At 41.8% G+C, this 27,801-nt stretch overlaps 1 protein-coding gene across 5 annotated transcripts in view; it reads right to left on the bottom strand.

Moving 5' to 3' along the window:
• Nucleotides 1-27,801, bottom strand: part of LOC145406647 (uncharacterized) — a 488,439-nt gene that overhangs the window by 301,374 nt on the left and 159,264 nt on the right. The window lies entirely within an intron of this gene.

A 27,801-nucleotide genomic window follows, 5' to 3' on the forward strand; every position in this document is an offset into this window, starting at 1 on the left:
ACCCTCCCCTGTCAGGTTGCCATTTGGTATTTTTCATTACCAAGTGTGGGCCAATTTGGTAATGAAAAATTCGTTTGGTAATGAATTAGAATAATGCATTACCAAATGGATTTTTCACATGTATGAGGATACACAGGATGGAGATGGTGGATTGTTTGCTCTCTCTGATTAATCTGCTACCCTACATAGCGTGAAAATAATCAACATGGTGTTAGTTATGAGGAGAGTGATTACATGTACTTCCACTTGTATATATAATTAGTGAAGAATATATGCTAGCTTTACGAATTTGGTAATGAAAAGTTATATTTGACAATGAAAGTTGAGGAGATTGGTAATGTGGCTGTTGCGATCTGGCAACTCTGTTACCCCACCAACATCAACAGTCACAGCTTAACTCCGATGGAGAGCAGATACTCATAACAGTGCAAGCCACAGGTGCTTGTTTTTTGTGAATAAACAGTGAATAAACTGCAATACCTTGCCACTAGAACACACAGGAATTTACAGTGTTGTGCAGTGTTAAGAAATTAGAATTTAGAGAGCAGAGGATTAACTGTGGACTGCAAATTGGCGGTTCAAACCAGTCCAAGAGGAAGGGACTTGTAAGTACCCAGAATGTTTAATATTGTATAAACTCACCTCTAAAACCTCATTTTATGGTTCTTTTGCATTTATTTCAGTCTTTTATGTCCCTTATTGGTGTGATTTGGGTCTTAAATAGGTGCAATGCATGTCCAGAGGGAGTTGTATAGGTGTTTTTCAGACTTAGGGTCCATAAGTACTAGTCCATAAGCTGGGGCCCAATATCCGGACAGGACCACTATCCGGACCTGCCTATGGCTCTATTGATCCGGATATTGGAGGGGTTACTGTATATATATATGCAAACGTGAGAACACATGACGAGTAAATACTACTGCATCCTCTTAAATGTCTATCCCCATTGAGATTGCATCCAGGTCAAGAGGACTGGTATGTGCACAAGCTACTGACTCAGTCAGTGGAAGATCTTACAAACATATGTGTGTGGACAGGTGGCCTGGAGATAGTTCTCACATGACCATACCATTAGGGACTTGCCAAGAGGGGGCAATGTGTGTGAGATATTGATGGTAAGATGACCTTAAGGTATTTATTTGGTAGGCACTTGGTGAAATGTTAAAATTAAAATAACCACTAGTTCTCAACAGAAAAAGACAAAACTTCACTGGAACACTTTATTTACAAAAAGCTACAATGATACTTATGAATATGACTCATTCTTGGTGCAAGGAAGCTGCAGGGGAAGGTCTCTCTCTCTCTCTCTCTCTCTCTCTCAGCTTAACAGTCAGGAACTCACATTACTGAACTATGTGTGTTTGTGGGTGTGTCCATTTACGACAGTAATGTAACCAACGTCGGGTACAGGGACATGAGAAATGGGCGTAGCTTAGTTAACAGCTAGAGAGGCAAGATGTGGGAATGACAATTACACAAAGATATCGCTCAGTGAAACACACTGCCTATACATAGTCACTTACGAACCAATGACGAATGTTATGAATATAGCTCGTTTCTACTCTGAGTGAATCCGTGACATTACACGCCATCAAAATAAAATTTTTCATGGAAACTTGACATCCCTCGTGAAAAAACTTAAACACGGGACTGTCTTGTGGTGCGCATGCGTGAAGGAAGCGAGCAAAATGTTGAATGCCAGTATTTACTCAACATTAAATTTCTGCCCACATAGAAACTGGATGAGTCTAGATACCCACTAGGCGTACTTTACGGTCTGAACAGACAATGTATTAAGAACCAAGTTTGCACTAAATGCAGCAGAAATTAAATAATATAGGGTCACTGGAAGGACGGGTTGCCATCACATGCCATCAGTAATATTTTAATTTCCGTTTATGATAAATATAAACACTTCACGATACGTTATATATAGGTGTTCTATTTGTATTATTTATATTTCGACATAACAACATTACCATGATTCACATTTTCACACAACAGTATAGATATTTAACAAAGAAAAGTATGCTTTTTAAACAGCACAGGGAAGGTGTTTACTGCAACAGTGGAGCCATCTAGCGGAATACTAGCTTTGAAAGCACCCCATTGAATCCCTACAGAGACAATAAACTACTATTACTGAAGTAAACTTATGGATAAAGACTGTAGATACATATAAGTGTTATATAATAATAGAAATATAAACTGTGAGTGTTTTAATGAATAATAAATGACAACACCAGCGGCGAACGATGTCAAGTGGGAAGGTCATACGCCCTCGTAATTTTCATTGCCTTCACCTTGTTTTTTTTTTTTTTTTTTTTTTTTTTTTTTTTTTTGAGTATGGATTCCAAACTATTTGAGAATCGTAGAGTAGTGTTTCTAATGATAATATCAGGCTGTGGTAATCATATTATGGGTTGTCGGGAAGTGTAAAGTGAAGACTTCGTTACCCAACTTCAGAGGTCTCCACAAGTCCTGCGATACTTGACGAAGGCTCAACAAACACCCCAGGAGAAAGCTGAAGGTATGTGCCATAAGCATATGTGATTTTAATATTCTAGGACTAATGACTGATTTTTGGCAAATATTTTTAGAGAGTCTGTCGGAGCGCGAATATGCCCGCGGGAGCTGCAAGAAAAAGCAGAACAAGCCCGAGGTTAAGGGGTTAAACAGAGCACATCACATGGCCCTTCTGAATGAATCTAAGCCCACATAACAGTTTTTCTGCTACAATGTCCATTAAATGGGGAGCACTGAAGCCTTTATAAACTGCTATCTGAGTGCAAGGTAACTCAAAACACAGATACCAAGATTGGCGGTGGCTTTTCCAACTCACTTAGGTTCGGTTGGAAATATGCGAGTGGGAGTTTGTGACTAGTTGGGCTATTTTGGGCAGAGCTGTTAAAAGTACCCAATTCTGACACAATACTTAGGTTAAAGTATTATTTCACTTTAAAAATTTTACTGAAGTATAAGTAAAAGTATCACAAGATAAATTTACTCAAGAAAAGTAATAAAGTATCATGTTCCTAAAGCACTCAAGCAATGGAAGTAAAAAGTACAATATCTACTGGTGTTTACTCACATCAAGCCTAAAACCTAATTCATTATATGGTGCCACAAGTGTGACACAGCCATAAGGGAAGACATCTGTGAAGCTGTTGAACAGAAAACCATCAGCTGTTAGTGAGGTTTGTGCAGAGGTGAATATAAGGAGTGGAGAGTGTGCAATGAAGTGTTTTTTGGATTAATGAAATTGTACCAGGAGTGAAAAATGGCTGTTTTTGTGTAAAGTCGGTACAAAAAAACAGGCGACAAAAATGGGTGAAAAGCTGCGGTGTTGTAGAAAAGGTATATGGAAGAATAATCAGAGAGAACATAACACGCGCATTAACCCTTACACCGCGGGTTTGTTTTGCTTTGAATTGCGGCTCCCGCAGGCATATTCGCGCTCCAACAGACTCTCTAAAAATATTTGCCAAAAATCAGTTATTAGTCCTAGAATATCAAAATTACATATACTTATGGCACATAACTTCAGCTTTCTCCTTGGGTGTTTGTTGAGCCTTCGTTGAGTACCGTAGGACTTGTGGAGACCTCTGAAGTTGGGTAACGAAGTTTCCACTTTACACTTCCCAACAACTCGTAATATGATTATCACAGCCTGATATTATCACTAGAAACACTATGATTCTCAAATAGTTTGGAATACATACTCCCCCAAAAAAACACTGTGAAAGCAATGAAAATTACGAGGGCATATGACCATCCCACTTCCGATCGTTTGCCACTAGTGTTATCTATTATTCATAAAAACACTCACAGTTTATATTTCTGTTACTATATAACACTTATATATATCTACAGTCTTTATCCATAAGTTTCCTTCAGAAATAGTAGTTTATTGTCACTGTAGGGATTCAGTTTCTTTCAGTAAAATACGTAGCATTCACTTTCTTGTCCTGTATACTAGCATTGAGAGTGAATGTCACTTTCACCTTCACTCTCATAACTCATAGTATTCAGACATGCTAGAGTGAAACTTTCACTTTCATTACTCCTAGTATATATACTCGTATTCTTATAATACCACTCATTTACATTTCTGTTTACGTTCTCTACTTTATTTACATTTCTATTTTATTTACACTGTGTTATGCACTGTCACTTGAAGTAACTTATAAAACTATTTTCCACTGTTCACTTATATTTACATTCATTGCTTTCTTGCTGTTTACACATCATTCACACTTTATTTACAATTCCACTTGCATTGTTTTACTCAATAAAAAGATCACAGTCACTCTCAAGCAATTGTCAGCCCTTTACCTCTTTCCACATGAGGTGTAGTAGGGGGTAAAGGTCACAGGGCCCTTTGCATGGGGCTATAAAGCGAAGGAAGTTAGCAAGAGCAAATCAGACATACTCCCACTTTCAAAGACGACAGTGAACTGATAGTGGTGGCCTCCTGCCGCCTGGCTGGGGTAGGTCCAATACTGCCAACTTCAGCCCTGTGAGACCTGCTAATATATAGCAATGAAATGATTGGCAGGAAACCAAGACAATACATAATAAATTAGGTAGTTCCAGGTGAATGTAAATATCACTTAGGCTTCTCCCTTCCCTCTTTATATGTATATTTATTACGAAAATAGATTATACGGCATATTTCAAGGGGAAATAAACAGCGAAAATTAGCGAACGAGTGCACGTGAGGTGTTGTCAGGTGATAATTAGCCAATTCCAGGTGTATGGCACTATCACTTACCTTATTTCTTTTTTGTATACATTATTTGGTATAAGAATAGGGCATAGGGATTATTTCAATGGATGAAATCAGTGGAAAATTCCAGGGAAGATTTACTTAGCATAGAATACAGTGTGGTGGCCTGCAATAATTAGGTAGTTCCAGGTGAATGTAAATATCACTTAGGCTTCTCCCTTCCTTTCTTATATATATTCTTATTACGAAAATAGATTATACGGCATATTTCAAGGGGAAATAAACAGCGAAAATTAGCGAACGAGTGCACGTGAGGTGTTGTCAGGTGATAATTAGCCAATTCCAGGTGTATGGCACTATCACTTACCTTATTTCTTTTTTGTATACATTATTTGGTATAAGAATAGGGCATAGGGATTATTTCAATGGATGAAATCAGTGGAAAATTCCAGGGAAGATTTACTTAGCATAGAATACAGTGTGGTGGCCTGCAATAATTAGGTAGTTCCAGGTGAATGTAAATATCACTTAGGCTTCTCCCTTCCTTTCTTATATATATTCTTATTACAAAAATAGATTATACGGCATATTTCAAGGGGAAATAAACAGCGAAAATTAGCAAACTAGTGCACATGAGGTGTTGTCAGGTGATAATTAGCCAATTCTAGGTGTATGGCACTCTCACTTACCTTATTTCTTTCTTGTATATATTATTTGGTATAAGAATATGGCAAAGGGCTTATTTCAATGGATGAAATCAGTGAAACATTCCAGGGAAGATTTACTTAGCATAGCATGGCCGGGCAGGCGAGAGGATAGGGTAATGGAGGGGAGGTAGGGAGGGGAGTCAAGAACAGAGAGAAATGGCTAAATTGTCAACAATGGATGGGAGTACAGATGAGATTAGGAGTGCTGACTAGTGTTGGACATTAGCAGTACTGATAGATGATACAAGCCACCACTTAAAAGCCCAGACGAATTCAAAATAACACAGAATCACAAAAGTGTCGCCCCGCGGTATGATCCCTTGCTCCCAAGCGTCACGAAAGTGACGCCCTGCGGTTAAGGGGTTAAATGTTTAGTAAGTGATAAGAGGGTCGATTTAAGAGTGGTAGGAATTGTCATTACCAAGTATTTACAATCAGCCATTGCAAGAAAAGCATATGAATGATGTACAATACTTATGACAATTATTCATCTTTGGGGGGGGAGGGGAGTATGACAGGGTTCATTGGTTCATTCATTTTTGAAGGTTCCAACATGCTTGTATGCATTGGCCTTGGTCACATAAAGGCAGCTCTCCATGCTGCTCAATCTCTGGCAGCTTCCCTATTCAGTCCCTTATCCCTCAGGTCAAAGACCTCGTCCCAAGTCTTTTTCGGTCTACCTCTAGCAACCGTACCCCTAATATTAACACTTCTCACTTTCAGCACACAATTATCATCCCCCATCCTCTCCACTTGCCCAAACCATCTCAATCTACCTCTCCTCATCATAACACCAGTACACTCCAGCTCCATCCTACCCTTCAACTCTTCAATTGCAAACCTAGCCCCACAGGTCTCACAATCATGGACGCACAGCACATCCACCTAATCACTGTCATTTCTGAACATTTCAGCCTGTGAATATCCTCTTCCGTTACTGCCCAAGTCTCACTACCATACAGCATTACACTCCTAAAACATGCTGCATACAAAGATCCCTTAGCACATAGGGAAAGCCCTCCCAGTGTCAGGAGAGGCAACAGCTCCCTCAACATCTTCCAACTACTTCTCATTCTAGCCACAGAGCTAGCTCAAGTCCCACCTCCAGCACACAGCATATCTCCCAAATAACAAAACTCTTCCACACACTCACCAGCAAGTTCACACACTCACCAGGGACTCACCAGTAAGTTCAATCCTTTCACGTCTGACAATCTCCACCTTCTCTCCCTGACACACAGCAAACATGAAATCAGCATTATCTCACAGTCTACCTCTAATACCACTACATATCTTATGCACCCACTTATCAGACACTGCATGATAGAATTACTTCCCACGCTCTTGTGACAAATCGCACATGGCACTCTCCCTCTTCTTTGACAGTACTACCCCCAGCCCTAGATACCATCACTTTCAATTTATCTGCATTTACTCTCAAGCCCTTGTGCCTCATACCATCTCTCCACTTCCTAAATCTTTCTTCCACCCCTCTTTCATTCTCTGCAATCAACACCAGATCATTGGCATACAACATCTCCCACCAGAGTCCATTTCTGAAGTCACCTGAGAAGGCTTCAAGTACTGTGAAAAACCACAAGAAGCTCAAAACTGACCCCTGGTGGACACCAACATTCATGGAAAACTCATCACTCAAATTTCCATTCACCCTTACATGGGTGCGAGCAGCCACATACATGGCCATACCCACCCTAACCAGCCACTCCTCGATCATGAGCTTTCTCACTGCCCACTTCACCACCTCTTTATAGACTCTGTCAAAGGCCTTCTTCAAATGAACGAAAACAAAGTACAGTTCTCTTTTCTTTCCTCTATATTTTTTCTGAAGCTGCCGAACAATAAATATGGAATCAGTTATCCCTTTGCCTGATATAAATCCAAACTGCATCTCATCAGTATTCACTTTTTCTCTAGTCACACCTTCTAGAACTTTCTCCATTATCTTCATTACCTGATCTAAAAGCTTTTTGCCTCTATAATTTCCTCTTTCCAGGGCATCACCCTTCCCCTTGTACACATTTACAATTACACCCTTCAGCCAAGCATCTGGGACAACACACTCAAATATAATCTTATTTATCAGGTCAGTGACCAACCTCACCCCTACATGAGGCATTTAGTCTAATGCTGTAACAACAAATGTGTCAAATCAATGTTTTGAGATAAACAGTGTTAAAAATTTGTTTCGTTCTAACTCATTAACCAACAGACAGATTTCAATAAACAATGTCTCAAAAAATAGAGCTGGTAAAATACTTAAACATACATGTGCATACAGCCAGGATTCCAGGGCCAGAATGGTGAGTGAATGGAAGCGAGACCCATTGGATTGGGCAAATTTCGGCTGTCTGGACGTTGATACTCCTCACCCTGTCCTAGGGTGGGAAAGGAGGTCCGTATGATGATGATGAATAAATTACAAAATATATATCAGGTTATAAGGCTGTTCAGTTATTAACCACATACCATAGTACCTCTATGAGGGAAGAAAAAAAATGAATAACCAAAAAAATGAAATGCAGGACAATCCTTCAATCATCAACCAATGTACAGCAGTGCCGCATGTATTTCAGTACTGTGGAGGGGGGGGGGGGATAAGAATAACAGTAGTCCAGTATATCACTGGTCTAATGCTTTCTGTTCATCATTAACCCTTCGTTAGTCCTATCGGGTATTCAAAACATGGTTAGTCCGGTGGGGTGTAACAACACCCCAATACAAAAATACATGTAGTGTTACTAACATGTAAAATATATTTATACTGCTGCTTCAGCATATCTCTGCAGTCACTAACGAAAAGATTGAATGTCTTGTAGGTGGTGTTTATTAATTTATAATAAAATAAAATAAATTATAACATCAGTAAAAAAAATAACAAAATGGACTCATATCTCATTTGTCAGGTAAACATGCAATGGAAAATACATTTTGTAATTTTTTTAATCAGTATAATGATAAACAATATGCAAAAATAAGATAAAAAACCTATCTATATCACGATATGATCTAAATAGTTGGTTTGGTGGGGTGACTGGACACCCCAGGGGGGGGAGGGGGAAGTGCCCCTCTCCCTCACTACAGCAGAGGCAGGACTAAACCAATCCACACGCTCCCTCCCCTCACTGAATCGGGAGAGTATTGGAACGGAGAAGGAAATACGAGCTTCTAAAAAAATTTGGGGGGCCAAAACACCCCACCTGACTAACAAAGGGTTAACCTGTTTCAGATTAGGACCAGTACCTTGCTTGTCAGTTTCCACTGATCCACTTACAGTCACTTTGTCAAGGACACAACAAACTCTACGCTCCCCTAAACCACAAATGCTGAGGAATGATGACCGACAAACATCATAGTCACATCAGCAAACTCAACACAATAACTAATTGTACATGATTTGCATGATTTATGGCCGTTGACAAGTGGCCGCTTCTTAGCAACTTTTCAAATGACTGGCAATGTAAATGTTCTGTCTGTTATAATAACTCATTGCCCAAGAAAGCTGTAAACAGATCACTCACTTTATCACCGCCCAAGTTGTTAAAGATGCCACAGTTACAAGAAGGAAAGGTTTTCCAAGCTGGCACTTCCTTTTTTGTGCTACAACTAATGTATGCTTCCCCAGCATTTCATTTTTGTTTTCCAACTCTATGTTTCTAGGAAGATGGATCACGTTTTCACTTCTGTGCGTGCTCAGGAACCTCTTGGTCGTCATCATTATGTAAGTCACTCGTGTTGCGATGGAAACCACCGTAAATCTGAGGTGAAAATAATGTAATAAACCAAAAAGCACGTCTGTGCGGCATACAATGTAAACATGCCTGGGAAGGGCAGGATCTAGCCACAACAACCAGCCAACACACCCACAAAACACGGCCACTGATTGGATGTGAGTGTGATGTCATCATGAGACCTATCGCTCACTGGCAGCCTGAAGGAGTGCTTGCTGGCATGTTCATCTTTCTTCTACAACAACTTTCCTCATGAGAGACACAAGCCACGGTTTACCAACTAGCAGTGCACTGGGACAAGAATCTACCTTGTTGTATAGCACTTTTGACCATGTTGTAAAGACGAACATGGTACGAAAACGTTTACACTGGATAGGAAAACGGCAGACAAGTGTGTTGCAGCGTAAATCTCAATTTTAGATATTTGGCACGTTTGTCTTTATTCGACTAAACGCCTCTCCTGAGGCTTTCAGCATTTCAGCAGTCAACCCAGACACACCTACTGCCTTCCCCACCTGCATCGTGCCTATTGCCCAGCTCACAGCAGCAGCATCAACCAAAGTCAAGGGGCCAAACACTGGATCTGCAGGATCCAAACCTTCCCTGTTCCAGTCAAACTCCTCTTTCACAACTGGTTGTAATCCTTTCTCCATGCCTCTTTAATATCTCCACTGTTCATCACTACCTTTCCTTCATCATTCTTCACACATTGCTTACCTACTGTATGATATCCCTATTCTCTCTCTTCATCTGATTTGCCACCTTAAAGATCATATTCTTCTTTTCCACACAATTTAGGTTATCAAGTCTCTGTGACTCAGACTTCACCCTGTAAACCTCTAAAAAGCCCTGTGCTTCGCAGCCAAGTATTCCTCTGTTACCACCCTTCTTCCATTCTTGGAAAAGTTCCCCCCCCCCCCTTTTTTTTCTACTTAACTGCAGCTTCTACACACCCTCATCCCACAACTAAGTCACTTATGTCTTAGTGAGCATCTTATCCATCCACATACTGAATCAGTAACTCTCAAGAGGTTGCTCTTGAGGGCTTTGTACTGTTCATTAACACTTTTGTTAGTCTCCCTGTTCAGCCACCACTCTCATCTCCCTATAGAAAGCATCCTTTACTACTTGATTTTTCAGCATCCATATTTTCCTCCTAGGTGCATAAAAATATTAGAAATGGTTTTACATGTGTATGGTGTGGCTGGGAAGTTGGTGAATGCTGTTCAAAATTTTTTAATGATAGGAGTGGTGCAGGATAAGGACGTTAATAGGTGGCTTCGAGGTGTTTCAGCACCCACATATGCGCTGGAGAGGATTGCTGATAGGCGGCTTCCATAAAGGTTTTACCACCCACACTGGCGCTGGAGAGGGATGCATTCAGGCAGAAACAGTGACATAGACAAACAGATGTAAAGTTGGACAGTTAGGTCCCCTCATTCGTGGGAGTTATGTTCCAGAAAACCCTGTGAATGCTGAATTCCGTGAATAGCCTAAACCTACCAGAGAAATCACTGATTCAATGTTTTAGCCATTTCTATTACCTAAAATCCCACTACGACACCTGTAAATACATTTTATGGCACTTTATTACTTCCTTCAAAGATAGTACAGGATGATACACAAGTTCTTCTGGGTACAATATACTGTACAGGTAACTCGCACGGAACACGTGGGTTTCGTTCCTACCGTGCCGTGTTAGGTGCGAAATCGCGTATATTTAAACTACTCCGTATTTTGCTCCCTAGACCCCCCAAATGTGTTGTTTTGCTGTTATCTGTCACTGGTAATCACTAGAAAGCACTTTAAGTGGTTAGAAGCTTTATTTAATGTTATAACTCACAAATACAGTACTCCATAGCAAAACTTCAACACACAAATACTGTACGTAAACACAAGGAAACATTCCAACGCCGATCATGGGTAATCATATAAATCAGGTTAACTGGTACCAGGGCTTTAACTTACAAGAACATACCAGAACAGTACATATTTAACTTAGAAATGCAGTACTGTGATATCGAATGATTTCAGTACATAATCTGTTAGGAATGGCTGGAAAAAAAAAATGTTATGAATACATTTTCACCTTTTTGATATACGTTTATGGTAGTCTCGAGTTATTTTTTACGTTATCGTTGTGCCCATGCCTGGAAGAGGGAGCGAAAGAGTTGAATTTTCAGTCCTAAATGAGAAAACTGCACGTCCTCCAAGGCTAGACTCTGCCAAGGGAGAATAAAGTGGAGGGTCAGTCCCATTAGCAATAAGGAAGTTGTGTCACAACTTCCAGCTCTCACACCACGAGAATGGCTAAAAATAGAATCGTAATGCAGTTTCAGAACTAACTTAAGTCTAATTATTACGAATACAGATACAAAGCAGAAATAAATATATTTACAGACGGGGAAAACGTACTTCTTCCGTCATAACATGTTCATCTTTCTCTATCATTTTACGTTCATCATTTTACCTTGTTATTTTCGCAATATATATTGCTGTCTCGTAAACAGGGTGGTTGTTTGTGTTTTGCAAGGGAGGAAAAAGATTGTATTTTCTGTCTGGGTCGAGATAATGGGTGTAACTATATGTGGTTAGGCATGGCCACGAGTGAAAAAAATCGTACATCCACTCATCACGACAGCAGGTGGTGAACTGACAGATGATACATGAGAGGGTGAAGTCAAGGTCAGTCTCATGTCCCAGATTTTCGTTCACTTCCCGAAAGTTTTCAGTTTTTTAGACGTTGCATTGCATCAAATGATCCAAACCATTACAGCAAACCTGAGCAAATAGGTAAAGATACCAAGACAAAACAAAAATGGCAATATTCCGACGCCGATCATGGGTAATCATATAAATCAGGTTAACTGGTTACAAGGCTTTATTTAATGCTTTAATTGCTTACAAGTACATACCAGAACAGTAAATATTTAACTTACAAATACAGTACTGTAGAAAAGCAGTACAGTAAGAGTTTAACGAACAAACAAAAAAGGCAATATTCTGACGCCGTTCATGGGTAATCATATAATTCGGGTTAACTGGTTACAAGGCTTTATTTAATTATTTAACTTTATTTCGGTGCTTACAAGTACAGTACATACGAGAACAGTAAATATTTAACTTACAAATACTGTACAGTACAGTGGAAAAAACGAACAAATAAAAAAGGCAATATTCTGACGCCTATCAGGTAAACTGGTTATAAGACTTTATTTCTTGCTTTAACGTTATTTAATAGTACTTTAAGTTGCACATAAACTTACCAGAACAGTACAGTACTGTAAATATTTAACTTACAAATACTTTGCTACTGTACTCGGGAATGTCTCTCACTGAATAATTTCCAGCCTAGATCGTCATTTAATCAAAACAAACCGCTCGCTGCGGTGACGTTCGAGGATTTGATCTTTCAAAGGCCTCTCCTGCGTTAATTTGTAGTTTTCATAATGGTTCTTTAATCTTACGTTGTCTTATATGTATCCCAGCCCTTACCGTGTATAATTGCGAGTGCGTTCCGTGAGATCGTGTTCCGTGCGAGTTACCCGTACTCAATACGACATGATGACGATGAGAGTTTGCCGTGTGCTGAACAGGTTACAGCACATACCTATACTGGGTAACTGCACAGTTTAACTGTACAGAGGGGTATTTCTCACAGAAAACATGCAAAAAAAAAAATCACTTATGAATCACTGGGAGCAGACGATGCTGCAGGAAATAGTGTGTCTTGAAATAATTTTTCAGAAAAATCCGCAAATATGTGAACCCGTGAACAGCAAGCGTTGACTGTACTGTGTTCTGTACCTTCCTCCCTATCCCATAAAAGGAAAATGGTGGACTGCTATAGTAGGGCCACTTCAGTTAACACGTCATATGAACCTGTGGTTGTTTCTACTGCTACTACAACTAATACTGCTGCTGCTATTACTATCACCACTACTATTAGTGATACTACTACAACAACTATTACTACCACCACTACTATAATTATCACTACTAATACAATTACTGTTACTAATTCTACAGCTACTACTACTACATTGTGGTGGGTGGGGGGTCCCAGCATCTACTCACTCGATATAGTGCCACCCTCAAGTGACTGTTCTCCTCTCTTCCTTCCTCTTCTGTGTTTACTTCCTTCAGTCTTTCCTCCTCCTTCTGCCTACTGGTGACTTAACACTCTCTCTTCAGTCTTACTTTCATTCTTTCCTCTTCCTTTGCCTATGAGTGACTCTACACAGAGTGACAAGCCAAATGGTTTCCTGTATACCAGGAAACCATTTAATATGCTGGGTGGTAACCATATAACCAAATTATGGCACCTGGTGGTTTAGTGGGTGCTGCTCAAGTAATGCAACTCAAGGATGAATGAGACTGGTCACTCTCATCTGAAATGTCAGAACCAGATAGCATAGCTCCCGGCTCCTATGCTGTTCATGAGGAAACAGGATTAGATGATGATGATTACTACTAATACTACTACTGCTATCAGTATTACTACTAAAACACTAGGAGGAGGAGGAGGAGGAGTCTTTGGTGTGGTATGAGATGGAAGGCAGGAGTAATGATGAGTGGATATGGGATTACGGAAAAACACTGAAGAGTGGGAAGGAAAAGAAATAAAGTGATTCATGAAAATCTTACATGATTCTGCAATGTCTGCTCCCAACATGTGTCCTTGACCATGTTCTCATCCTCCAGCTCCACCATCACCTCGTTCAGGCACCTTCCGCAGTACAGTCTCCTGGCAGTCATGATAACACCTTGGTCCATAGGTTGAATCAGAGCAGTCGCATTAGGTGGCAAAAACATGATCTAATTCTCCCGTCGAAAGCAGCCAAATCCTTCTCAGACGGATGCGCAGGGGCACTGTCCAGGAGCAGGAGAGCCTTCACCTGGTTGCAAGAGATACTTGATACCTATAACCTCTGTTTGATAATGGATAACCTCCATGATGAAGTGTCTGTGGAACCAATCTCTGAAGATCTTAGCAGTAAACCAGGCCTTCACAGAATGGTACCACACAACAAGTAGGCTATCCATCAACCCACGGAAACAACTTGTTTGTTTTGCATGCCCAACAACAACGGGTTTGAGGCAGTGCATGTCGTTAGCATTGGCACAGTACAAACCAGACACATTGTTTGGACAACTTCTGACCAGGAACAGTCTTCTCCCTTTCCTCTGTTAGGGTGTTGGTGGGCAAGGAGCGGTAGAACAGACCAGTTTCGTCAGCGTTATAGACTAGACCATGGGCAAGGCCTCGTCCTTCATCAGGCGGTGCACTTTCTGGCAAAACGTATCTACTTCCTCCGCTGCCATGTCCAAGGCCTTGCTGTGCACCTTACGGCCAGAAATTCCACGGCAAAGCTTGAAGCAAAAGAGCCATTCCTCGGACACCTTGAAGTCCTGCACGTCATGCAGGCATGAAAACTTCTCACAGCAGCCTTCACCTCAGTCCCACGCACTAGCACACCGGCACCAGGTTCCTGACGAAACCACATCAAACGGTCAATAATGGTGTGCTGGGCCTGGGACATTACCTTCCTGTCACCCTGACGTGTGCTTTTGGCAAAGTCCTGTCCGTACTGTGTAAGCTAGTCGTGTGCTTCTGGATATCAAACGATGTTGAATGGGCTACATCATACTCGTGAAAAATGCGTCCTGTGATTCAGCCGGCATCAACCTTGCCCAATATCTCATATTCCTTCTCCAGAGTCAGAGCCTTCCTCTTCTGTTTTTCAGGTGGCGGTGGGGCCATCACCACACACACGAGAATACTGCAGAGGAGGACCACAAGCTGAAGAACGTAGGGAACCACCACAAATGAAACCACATTCACAGCCATCATTGCAAGCATTACCACTCACAAGGGAGACAAAGACGGGAACTGAGGTGCAGGCTTGTGTTCACCAGCAAGCAGTACATCACACCAAACGTTGCTTTCGAGCCCAGAGGAAGCAAAACGCGGCAAACTGACATCTGCATATAAGGTCTGCTTACACGGGCAAAGGTAAGTACATGATGGCAACAGCGGATGACCAGTAAATCAACACCTCGGCCAGCATACGGCCAATGGGGCCTGCCAGACAACTCTGACCAGTCAGTAGGGAAGCGAACAGGCGAACGTGGTGGGGGGTTTCGCACTAATCCCAGAGGCCAGGAGACTCCCGCCATTCGGTGTAGAGATGGACGGGCGGTATTACTGTACATTTACTCATGGCTTCTGGTCTGTGTTACTTGCATGGTGGCGACCTGTACCCCTCAGCCACGAACAATGCTAGCCTTGTCCTTTCAAAAATAACAATTGGATTTTCTCAAAAATATGATCAATGTGTTTCCAAGACAAAACTACATAGGTTACCCTTAACTACATCAAATTGATCCATCTGTTGAACAAGCCTACATCTTTTCTATCCTTAATGACCCAGAGCAGCTTGTACAGCACCCTACACGTATCCTTGACCGCCTTGGAAAGAGATCCAACGTATGTGACCTCTTTCTTACAACTAATCCTTCTGCTTACACTGGTAATCTTTGCTCTCCGTTGGGCTCCTCCGATCACAACATTACCTTGACCTGTCCTATTGCTCCGGTACGGCCTGTGGACCCTCCAAAGAAATGTCGACTGTGGCACTTTGGAGCTGCGGATTGGGAGGCACTCATGCAGTACTTCTTTGATTTTCCCTGGAATGATTGCTGCTTCCATGGCCCGAAGCCATCTGAGTGTGCAGTGCGCATTACAGAGGTTATTCTTTTGGGTCTGGAAGCATACATTCCCTTCTCATATCCTTTAATGCAAGAAAGCCTTGGTTTAACCCGCGGCGTCCCGTCGACGTGAATTAACGTCCACACGTTTTGTCACTGCCAATCCCATCGACATACATAAACGCAAATCAATTGCAAGGTCCCTAATTTGCACAATTTTCAATTTTCACAAGTGATTTTTTGTACATATACACGGGACACCTTCTTCTACAAGATGCCAGGCAGGGACAATGCCTTACCCAGCATGACCTCCACCCCCCCCTGCATGCCACTGTCTCAGCAATTCACCTGTTATCAGTGACCTGGCAAGTAAAGCCATGTCATGCCACGGTACGAAATTCAGGGCCAGAGTGATTCCCCAATCAATGACAATGTGGAGGACAAACTTTACATAGTATTAGAGGAAGAAAAAGTCAGAAATGATCATCAGGTAATGTGGCAAAAAAAGGTCAGGTATGGTGATGAGTTAGTGAGTGAAACAATGCTTATAATGCCTATATTACTGTTTGAAAACCAATATACTCTCGTACTACATATAAATTCATACCAAGTAAATAAATAAATACTGTTTATGAGTGGTGTGAAATAGTTACCCACCCATAGAACTCGTTTTCTTTGGTGCCAGCCTGTTAGATAATCCAGTCAGGTAAGGAGGTACTGGTACCTGGATCGAGTATTTTAAACCTCAGGTGAGCGATATCTCTATGAATTTTCGATGTTTCTCACCAAAAGCAGAGGTTTGAGCCAAAAAAAATTTTTTCCAAAAATGGTCGGGATTGGGGAGAGTCAGTGGTGGAAAAGTTGTCGGGATGGGGCGGGTTAATCACGCTTGTTCTAATGCTGTCCGCAATAAGGAAAGGACCTACACAAGGTACCAGAACCAACCCATCCCTCAATCACATATTGCTTATGTTTCTGCCCGGAATCGTGCTAAGTCGGTTCTTCGCGCCGCTAATAATAATTTCATCCGTACTAAATGCTCTCAACTCTCCAACTTGAATTCTTCCTGTTTCTTCTGGCACCTTGCCAAAAACCTTTCTAAAAACTTTACCTCATCATCCTTCCCTCTTCTTATCTATTCTGATGGTTCTGTAGCTATTTCTTCTACTGATAAAGCAGATCTCTTCGCTCAGACTTTCTCCTCCAATTCCACCTTAGACGATTCCAGTGCTGGTCCTCCATCACTTCCCCCCCCCCCTGACATTAAAATTTCTTCAGCTGATGTATTTTCTGCTATCACTGGCCTTAATACTAACAAGGCATATGGGCCTGATGGAGTCCCTCCTGTTGTCCTCAAGAACTGTGCTTCTGTGCTTACACCCTGCCTAGGTAAACTCTTTCACCTTTGTCTGTCAACTTGTACCTTTCCTTCTTGCTGGAAGTTTGCTCTCATTCAGCCAGTCCCAAAGAAGGGTGACCATTCCCAACCCTCAAACTATCGTCCAATTGCTTTAACATCCTGTGACTCAAAAGTTTTTGAGTCAATTCTTAACAGAAAAATTTTAAAGCATCTCCCCTATCACAACCTTCGTTCTGATTGTCAGTATGGGATCCGCCAGGGACGCTCCACTGGCAATCTTCTCACCTACCTTTCAGACTCCTGGTCATCCTCCTTTCGGGACTTTGGCGAACGCTTTGCCATTGCACTTGACGTCTCAAAGGCTTTCAATCGAGTCTGGCATAAATCTTTAATTTCCAAACTGGCCTCTTATGGTTTCCATCCTTCTATCTGTTTCTTCATCTACAACTTCCTTTCTGGTCGTTCTATAGCCACTGTTGTAGACGGCCATCGTTCTTCTCCTAGATCTATCAACAGTGGTGTTCCTTAGGGCTCTGTCCTATCACCGACTCTATTCCTTTTATTCGCCAATGACATTCTAAGCTTTCCATCTAATCCTAACCACTTGTACGCTGATGATTCCACCCTTCACCTTTCCATTTGGTACCCGCAACATCCATCTCAGCAGTTACTTCAACAAACAAGGGATGAGGCTCTGACGGGTAAAAATAATCTTGTTATTTTTAATGCATCAAAGACTCAGTTCTTACACCTATCAACCTGACACAATCTTCCACATTAGTATCCACTAATGTTTAACAATATCCAGCTCAACCCTGCATCATTGTTGAACATGCATGGAGTTTCATTCACTCAGGACTTACCTTGGAAAGATCATATTACATCTCTTGTAAAATCTGAAGAGATTAGGTGTGCTAAGCTGACTCCATACCTTCCTTATCCCTGCACAGTTGTTGACTTTGTACACAGATTTTATTCACCCGTGTAGAGTACAACTCTCATGTGTGGGGAGTCTCCCCACATACAGCTCTTCTCAAGAGGGTGGAGTCAAAGGCTTTTCGTCTCATCAATTCTCCTCCTCTTACTTGGTCCCTTCAACCTCTGTCTCTTCACTGCACTGCTGCATCTTTATCTTTTTTCTATCGCTAGTTCAATGGTCGCTGCGCCTCTGAACTGTTTGCTTGCATCCCTCCACCCCTACGATGGGTGCGTAGCACCAGTCTAGCAACAAACCCTCATGCCTTTTCTGTCTAACTCTGTAATGCAAGAGTTAACCGTTGCTCCCAGTCTTTAATTTATGCAACAGGTCAACTCTGGAACAGTCTCCATCCGTCTGTATTTCCTACTTCCTATGATCTCCAGTCTTTCAAACGCATTGTGTCAAGGCATCTCGAATGAACGGATCTTGAAATTTGCTGTCTTTTGTATTGTTTTTGTTTTTTTCTTGGAAGGAACAGTTTGCAGGCCCCTGGCCATTGGTTCCTTCTCTCTTGCATAAAAAAAAAAAATAAATAAATAATAATAATAATAATAATAACCTAACCTACCCAATTAGGGCTGCTTGGCTATGGTGGCTGACTGCAGCATTCAAACAAATACCCAGCCCGAATGGAAGTGTATTGTAAAGTACTGTACATACATACATGCAGTTCTGTAATGTGTACAGTACTATCACATGGTACAGAAATTACCATTTTGATATTGTAATCACATCATGGGAACGAATCTCTCTCTCTCTCTCTCTCTCTCTCTCTCCTTTGTGTGCATGTGTGTGTGTGTGCGTGTGTGTGCGTGTGTGTGTGAAAAATATTTAAAGGTTCTGGTAAACAAATTGGGGCTCCTTTTTCCGGACATCACAATGAAAGAAATATCTAGTACTGTATTTTCTAATAAACAACTTGTAGGTCATTAATCGTCCCTAAAGTTGTCCTTAAGTAAATTCAAACAAGTCTCATAGGGTTATATATATTGCTAGGAAGAAGGAACCAAAGGCCACGACCCCACAAACTGTTCCTTCCAAGAGAAAAACAAAATACAAGAGAGAGCAAATTCTAGATCCGATAATTTCGAGATGCCGGGACACACAATGTTTGAAAGACTGGAGATCATATGAAGCAGGAAATACAGACAAAGGGAGACAGTTCCAGTGTTGACCTGTTGCATAAATTAAGGACTGGGAGTAACGGTTAACTCTTGCATTAGAGAATTGGACAGAAAAGGGATGAGAGTTTGTTCGTAGACGGGTGCTACGCGCCCGTCACAGAGGTGGAGGAATGCAAGCAGACAGTTCAGAAGAGCAGTGACCATTGAAGTAGCAACAGAAATGAAATAAAGATGCAACAGTGCGGAGAAGAGACAGTGGTTGAAGGGACCCAGTAAGTGGAGGAGAGTTGATAAGATAAAAAGCCTTTGACTCCACCCTCTTGAGAAGAGCTGTATGTGGGGAGCCTCCCCATACATTAGAGTTGTACTCTACACAGGCGGATAAAACCTGTGTATAAAGTCAACAACTGTGCTGGAGTAAAGAAAGAACGGAGTCAGCTTAGCATACATAATCTCTTAGAAGCAGATCTTACAAGAGATGTAATATGATCTTGCCAAGATAAGTCCTAAATAAATGAAACCCCAAGCGTGTTTAAAGATGTTGCAGGATTAAGCTGAATTTTGTTAAACATTCGTGGGTACACCTGATGAAGATTTTGTCGGGTTAATTGGTGTAAGAACTGAGTCTTTGATGCATTAAAAATAACAAGATTATTTTTATCCCAGTCAGAGATACGAGCCAAGTCAGCCATTAGGTGTGCCCTAGCCTCATCCCTTGTCTGTTGAAGTAACTGCTGAGATAGACATTGCGAGTACCAAATGGAAAGGCAAAAGGTGAAATCATCAGCGTACAAGTGGATAGGGTTAGAAGTACAGCTTAGAAGGTTATTCATAAATAAAAGAAAGAGAGTTGGTGATTGGACAGAGCCCTGAGGAACACCACTATTGATAGATCTAGGAGGAGAACAATGACCGACTACAACAGTGGCTATAGAATGACCAGAAAGGAAGCTACAGATAAAGGCACAGATAGAAGGATAGAAACCGTAAGAGGGCAGTTTGGAAATTAAAGAATAAGCCAGACTCAATCGAACGCCTTTGAGATCTCAAGTGCAATGGCAAAGCTTTTGCCAAAGTCCTGAAAGGAGGATGACCAGGAATCTGAAAGGTAGGTGAGAAGATCACCAGTGGAGTAACCCTGAGGGAACCCATACTGACGATCAGAAAGAAGGTTGTGATAGGAAATATGTTTTAAGATTTCTCTATTAAGAACTGACTCGAAAACTTTTGAGATAAAGGTTCTTAAAGCAATTGGACGATAGTTTGAGGGTTGGGAATGTTCACCCTCCTTTGTGACAGGCTGAATGAGAGCAAACTTCCAGCAAGAACAAAAGGTACATGTTGATAAACAAAGGCGAAAAAGTTTACCTAGGCAGGGTGTAAGCACAGAAGCACAGTTCTTGAGGACAACAAGAGGAACCCCATCAGCCCCATATCCCTTGTTAGTATTGAGGCCAGTGATGGCAGAAAATACATCAGCTGAAAACATTTTAATGTCAGCCATGAGGAAGTCAGAGGTGGGAAGTGAGGGAGGAACAGCATTGGAATCGTCTAAGGTGGAGTTGGAGGAAAATGTCTGACCGAAAAGATCTGCTTTATAACTAGAAGAAATAGCTACAGAACTATCAGAGTAGAAAAGAGGAGGGAAGGATGATGAGGTAAAGTTGTTAGAAAGGTTTTTGGCAAGGTGCCAGAAGGAGCGGGAAGAATTCGAGTTAGAGAGTTGAGAGCATTTATTATGGATGAAATTATTTTTAGCAGAGCGAAGAACAGACTTAACACAATTCCGGGCAGAAATTAAAGATGTGATTCAGGGGTGGGATGGTTCTGGTAACTTTTATAAGCCCTCTCCTTGTTGTGGACAGCTTTAGAACAAGAAAGATTAAACCAAGGCTTTCTTGCATTTGTCAAAGGACATGAGAAAGGAATGTATGCTTCCATGCCAGAAAGAATAATCTCCGTCATATTCAAGGCACACTCAGATGGCCCCCGACCATGGACACAATAATCATTCCAGGGAAAATCAAAGAAGTACTGCCCGAGGGCCTCTCAATCTGCAGCTCCAAAGTGTCACAGACGACGTTTCTTTGGAGGGTCCACAGGCCGTACCAGAGCGATAGGACAGGTTAAGGTAATAATTGGTTGTGATCGAAGGAGCCCCAAGCAGAGAAAAGATTAATATTGTAAGCAGAAGGAATAGTTGTGAGAAAGAGGTCAAGTATGTTGGAGCTCCCTCCAAGGCAGTCAGGGATACGGGTAGGGTGCTGTACAAGCTGCTCTGGGTCATTAAGGATAGAAAAGATGCAGGCATGTTCACCAGGTGGATCAGTGAAAGAAGAGGAGAGCCAAAGGTGGTGGTGGACATTGAAATCTCCTAGAAAGGAGATTTCAGAGAAAGGAGAAATGATAGAGTGGGTTCCATCATAGGAGTAAGATAGTCGAAGAAATTTTGATAGTCAGTAGAATTAGGGGATAAGTAAACAGCACAGATATATTTAGTCAGAGAATGACAGGAAAGCAGAAGCCAGAGTGTAAAGAATTCAGAAGAATCGAGTTCAGGAACACAAGACCAAGAAAAGTCGTTGCGTATATATATACACAACAGCCACTATCTATTGCCAGACGCCTCAATCCCGTTCGGGGTGACAACAAACAAATCGCCTCCATGTCACCCTGTCCCTCGCCATTTCACTGCCCTGCTCCCAACTCACACACCCCTCTCTCATATACCTCTCCACCCCATCCCTCCATCTCATCCTCGGCCTCCCCCTCCCTCCACTTCACTTACATACACTCTCCTTGTCAGTCTTTCATCCTCCATCCTCTTCACATGGCCAAACCACCTCAGTGTGTTCCTCTTAACTCTTCCTATCACATCCACACCACAACGCTCCTTTATATCCTCATTTGTCAGCCTGTCTCTCCATGTGACTCCAAAGGCTTCTCTTAAATAACTCATTTCCCTTGCTCTCACTCTTGACTTGTGTCCTTCCAACAACGTCCAAGCTTCACTTCCATATGTCAGAATTGGTATCACAATACGGTCATGCGGTTACTTTTTCACTTCCATGTTCACTTCCATGTTCACTTCCCTGTTTCTTATCACTGCTTTCAAAGAACCAGCAACCTTTCTTCCTTGTTGTACCCTTTCAAGCACTTCACCCTCCAAACATCCATCCTTACTCATCACACTACCCAAGTACTTAAACGTACTCACATTTTCCAATTCCTCACCATCCAACTTCACTGTACATTCACTGACTTCACCTCTCTCAAAGACCATCACTTTACTCTTCCAAACATTCACCTTTAGATTCCGTTTCTTACACACTCTCCCAAACTCATCCACCAAGCCTTGCAACTCCCCTTCGTCTTCACTTAACAACATAGTTATCATCTGCAAACAACAGTACAGGAAGTTTCCAAACACTACCCTCTCTCACCAGGGCAACTCCAACATCCACTACGCTACCTTGTATCTCTTTTATTACCCCATCCATGTACAGATTGAACAACCATGGAGACATGACACATCCCTGTTTCAACCCAACCTTCAAAGAGAAAAATTCACTCAGTTCACCATCCACACGCACTGCAGCCTTAGCACCATCACATCACAGTATTCAACAACTTCCCATCTACTCCATACATTCTTCATACTTTCCACAATCCTTGTCTATCCATCCTGTCATATGCTTTCACCAAATCCATGAATGCCGCATACAACTTCTTTCCCTTCTCTAGAAACTTTTCCACTAAAGATCTAAAAATGATTATCTGATCTACACAACCTCTTCCCTTCCTAAAGTCTCTCTGTTCTTCTCCAACTAATTCCTCTGTTCTTTCCCTAACTCTGTCAAAAAGTATCCTACCATACACTTTTCCTATTGCACTAAGAAGACAAATGTCCCTATGATTACCACACACTTCTTTTTCCCCCTTTTCCTTTGAACAAGGGAATAACTATATCTGACTTCCAATCGACCAAGACTCTACCTTCCTCCTAAGCCAATCTGCACATCTTCCACATCCATTCTACTACTATCTCTCCCCCATGCTTCAGCATTTCACCACACACTCCATCAATTCTTTGGGCTTTCCCCAATTTGACTTTCTTCATTGCTTCCACAACTTCTATCCTACTGATTTCTTCCTGTCTTCTCACCCCTCTCCTTCTCCCAGCCATTCCCCAGCCACTTATACTCACATTACTTCCATCCTCTATGTTCAACAGTTCCTTAAAGTCTTCTCTCCATCTGCTCACTTTTTTCCTCTTCTCGACTAGTAATCTACCATTTTTATCTTTCACTCCCTGCTAACTTCACTGCCACCCTGTCTTACTCTCTTCACCTCTTCCCAAGGCATATTCTTATAGCCCCTCCACTTTACACTCACATTCCTTTCAAATTCCTCATCCACTCTCTTCTTACTCTCTCTTACTAACCTTTTCACCTCTCTTCCTTTCTACATATAACTCTCTCTTCCGCCTCTCAGCTTCTTCCACGCCCCTATTTCTCATCCATTCATTGTATGCTTTCTTCTTTTGTGCCACAGCCTGTCTCACCTCTTCAGTCCACCACGCTGTTCCTTGAACCCCCCCTCCGTCTTCTCTTCCTCCCACACACCACATCACATGCTGGACATATTTCTTTTGTGAATATCCTGCACACACCTCCCCCATCTGCTCCAATTCATATTTACCTAATCGTTCCTCCACTTCTCTCTTATATTCTGCCTTTTTCTCATCCTCTTGTAACCTTTCCACTCTTCTCGCAACTACTCCTTCTTCCCATCCTTCCCTTCTTCAATTTTTCCATCTTACTTGGATCTTGATTCTGGCCACCACCAAGTAGTGGTCAGAAAGTTTACTCCCCCAACCTCTATAAGCTCTTGCATCCATTACACATCTTCTTATCATTTCATCCACACACACATAATCAATCATCGCCTTCCTTTCATTCAGTTCACCATCCACCCTTCTCATCACTCACCATGTATAACTGTGGATCATTTTGTGCCTGAAGAGGGTATTGGCTATCACCAACCCCCTCCAAGCACAAATGTCCACTAACACACTGCCATTCTCATCTATCTCAGCAGGCACACCCCACTCACCAACTAATCCATCCACCTTCACATTCCCTACTTTACCATTCATATCACTGATCAAAAACATTCTCTCATCCTTCCAAACTTTTCCATACACACTTCCACATTTGTCCAGAACTCTTCTCTCACTCTGCTTGCACAATCTTGTGTTGGCGCATACACGCACACAATCGCCCACATTTGTAGTCCAACTTTCAATCTTACCCACACAATCCTTGAGCCAACTGATCCATACTCTCTTATATTCTTCTTCCATCTTTTACTCACAACAATACACACTCCTTCTTTTGCCCTCTCATTTCCACCTACTCCTGCACATATACCCCATCCATACTCCCACTCTCTCACACTCTCAACTCTCCAATTAGTTTCAGTTACTCCACATACATCCACTTTCACACCCTCAAGCACCTGGACAATCTCTCTCTCTTTCATATCATCATTCGCACCCCTTATATTCCATGTTGCGATCCGTACCATGTCCTTTGTCCGGTCCGTGGTAGTGTCATAAAAGACTTTGTAGTTACTTGTAGAGAAGTATATTTTAGACTTGTGGTCGAGCGGCTTTTATATCTTGTAGTAGTTTCCCCACCAGATGTCATGTAGTGACGGGAGAGGTAAAGAATAGTATGGGACTATTTTTATTTGTCTTGGAAATATTAAACAGGTATAATAGTATAAGTCCTGGGTAGCTACCTCCCTGTCTCGCTATCTCTCTCTCTCTCTCTGTTCTAAGGCTAATCTCCGTCTCGACCTCTCTCTAGGGTCGCTTGTCTCCTTCTGTCTAGCCTGTTCGGTGGCTAATCTCCGTCTGAGCTCTCTTTCCTAAATTCTGGTATAGCAGGGGTGGACTAGATCTTTGTTCACGAGAGGACTGCTGACAGCTAACTGCATCATCTCCTTACTGGCCGCTGTCGTCAGCTTTCCTCCGTGTAAGCATGTTTAGCGCTGCTCGCTTCTCGCAAACACAACACCTTCTCATCATTTGACTTCCTGCTTCTATCTGTCTCTCTATCTATCTATTTATCTATCTATCTATTATGATTTGCAATTATAATATGGAGACCTACCACATTAGTCATGTGCTGGTCAGTCCTTGTCTGAGTCTTCTTGTTTGTCTTTTTAGTTAGTTGTTTTCTGGGGAGGGGCACTAAGCCACCTTTGGCTTTAAAATGAGTATAGAGAAAGTAGGAGGATACAGAAAAGGGTTTGCTGTCAGTTGCCTCAGACAGCTGAGTCTCAGTTAGGAAAAGAAGGTGAGGTTTAGAGGAGGAGAGGTGGTACTCAACAGAGCAAAAGTTAGAGGAAAGGCCGCGAATGTTGCAGAAATGAAGAAGAAGTGAGTCAGATAGTGGTTCCAGGCAGCTCAAGTCGTCACCGGAAGAGAGGCGGATGGTGGGAGCGTTTATGGTCCCCCCCCCCCCCGGGACTCCAAGGCTGTGTTATCTGAATCCATGATTTGTTTTTAAATTTTGGAAAAAGAAGTGTAGTGTGTACTGTGCATGTAGATTGGTGCTGACAGTTAGAGAAACTTGTATTGGAGAGCATGCTGGCCTACTCTCTGTGTTACTGAGACACTGAAAAAGTTCAGCAAATGGGGATGGTCAGGAACTAGTCTTGAGGGCCGATGAAACGGGAGCTCCAGCTCTCCCTGTCACCAGCTTTCCATCCAACCTTGGAAGTACTGCCCTGCTCGGCTGGTGCTACAGCCTACTCTTCACTCACTCACTCACCCCGACATTTAGACACACACTGGCATTCATGACAGTCAGCAATGCTGCCAGACAGATTCCCATGAATTTGGCTATGGTGCCAAAAAATCATTAGAAATTGGGCAAGTACAAACTAAGCAGACTAAAAATATAGCTAACTCTTACATGCATACATTTTAACATTACCACATTATCACCGTCTTATTTTTCTTTGGAGTACAATAATGATGGCTTGTCTGGTTCATTTTTATTTGAATGCTCATACTTACAACTTGAGGTTGCAATGTTAACTAAAAGAATTCGGCTTTGTTATTTTATAGGACTTATAACGAACACTTAAATAAAGTCTCAGCACGAGCTCTTACAATCACTGTCTGCTAAATTTCTCTGTGTGACTGTTACTATGGCATCTTTCCATGAATCAGATGCAACTGAAAAGTGAAAGTATTGGCCTGGACTTTACTCCCATGCAGTTCTTGGTTGCACAGGCTACAACTTAACTGAAACACAGTGGCCACACATAAACCTGTGGACTGGGCGAAGTTGCCTGCAAGAATATGACATGTCCGAATTGCCCAGTATGACACTGCCCTCCCCTCTTTTCCATACACAAACCTTCACAGTCTGGATTTTATTCCAAGCTTTTGTTGTTACCTTAAATGGATGACATTTTTTTTCATACACCTACTGTACATTCTGAAGAATTATTGTTACTTCATTTTTCAAAACAGGCAGAAAATGGCCAGATCTAGCAGGTTTGGGCTGTTTTTCAGCTTTAAAAAAAAAAAAAAAAAAATAAAAAAAACTGGCTAAATCCAGCCTCCTAAAATGGCTACTCTGGGACACTGTGTGTGTGTGTGTGTGTGTGTGTGTGTGTGTGTGTGTGTGTGTGTGTGTAAATCAGTGAAATTATTAAATATGGTCACAGAACATGTAAAAAAAGGAAGATGTGTTCCTGAGTAAGCAACAGAAATGAGAAAGGATGGATGGAGCACTAATGCACATGGAGATGCAGAGGATAAACACTGCCTGTCTATAACTTAACTGTAAATGGAAAACACTGTACCCAACAAGTGCTGCTGAGCACAGAGTATGAAAATATTTATACCAGTGGAATAAAACTGATAATTAGAGTCTTTCATAACTTAGTGTCATCTGTGCTCTCAGTTAGAACGCTGCTCACCCTTGTGGAATGGATGTGGAGAGGTTGCACTAAAATTGGACAAAATTCAGAATAAAACTATTGGAATTACTAATAACCCTGCTATTACAAATAAACTACCTCCCCTACAAGTAAGAAGAATGTTGCCTCCCTAGCATTAATTTACAATCACTTTTCTGGCAAACGCTCAGACAAATCTGCGTCCATTATGCCACCTCTCTGTGCCTTCCCTCATGCTATACGGGCATCTGGTAGCGCTCATGACTGGAATGTCACACAGCCACATTGCAGAACTTCTGTCTATCAGAATTCTTTTACTCCCTGAACTGCATCTCTCTGGAACTCACTTCCTCAGAGATGTTTCTCCCCAAACTTCAACCTACTGCTGTTCAAGTGCAACTGTTACAGAATTTGTACGAATGGATGATGCCAGTAATCTGGAGTATGGATGATTATTTT

This window comes from Coenobita brevimanus, chromosome 71, assembly GCF_032717465.1.
Source record: "Coenobita brevimanus isolate Jiangsu-jjx chromosome 71, ASM3271746v2, whole genome shotgun sequence".
Taxonomy (NCBI): domain Eukaryota; kingdom Metazoa; phylum Arthropoda; class Malacostraca; order Decapoda; family Coenobitidae; genus Coenobita; species Coenobita brevimanus.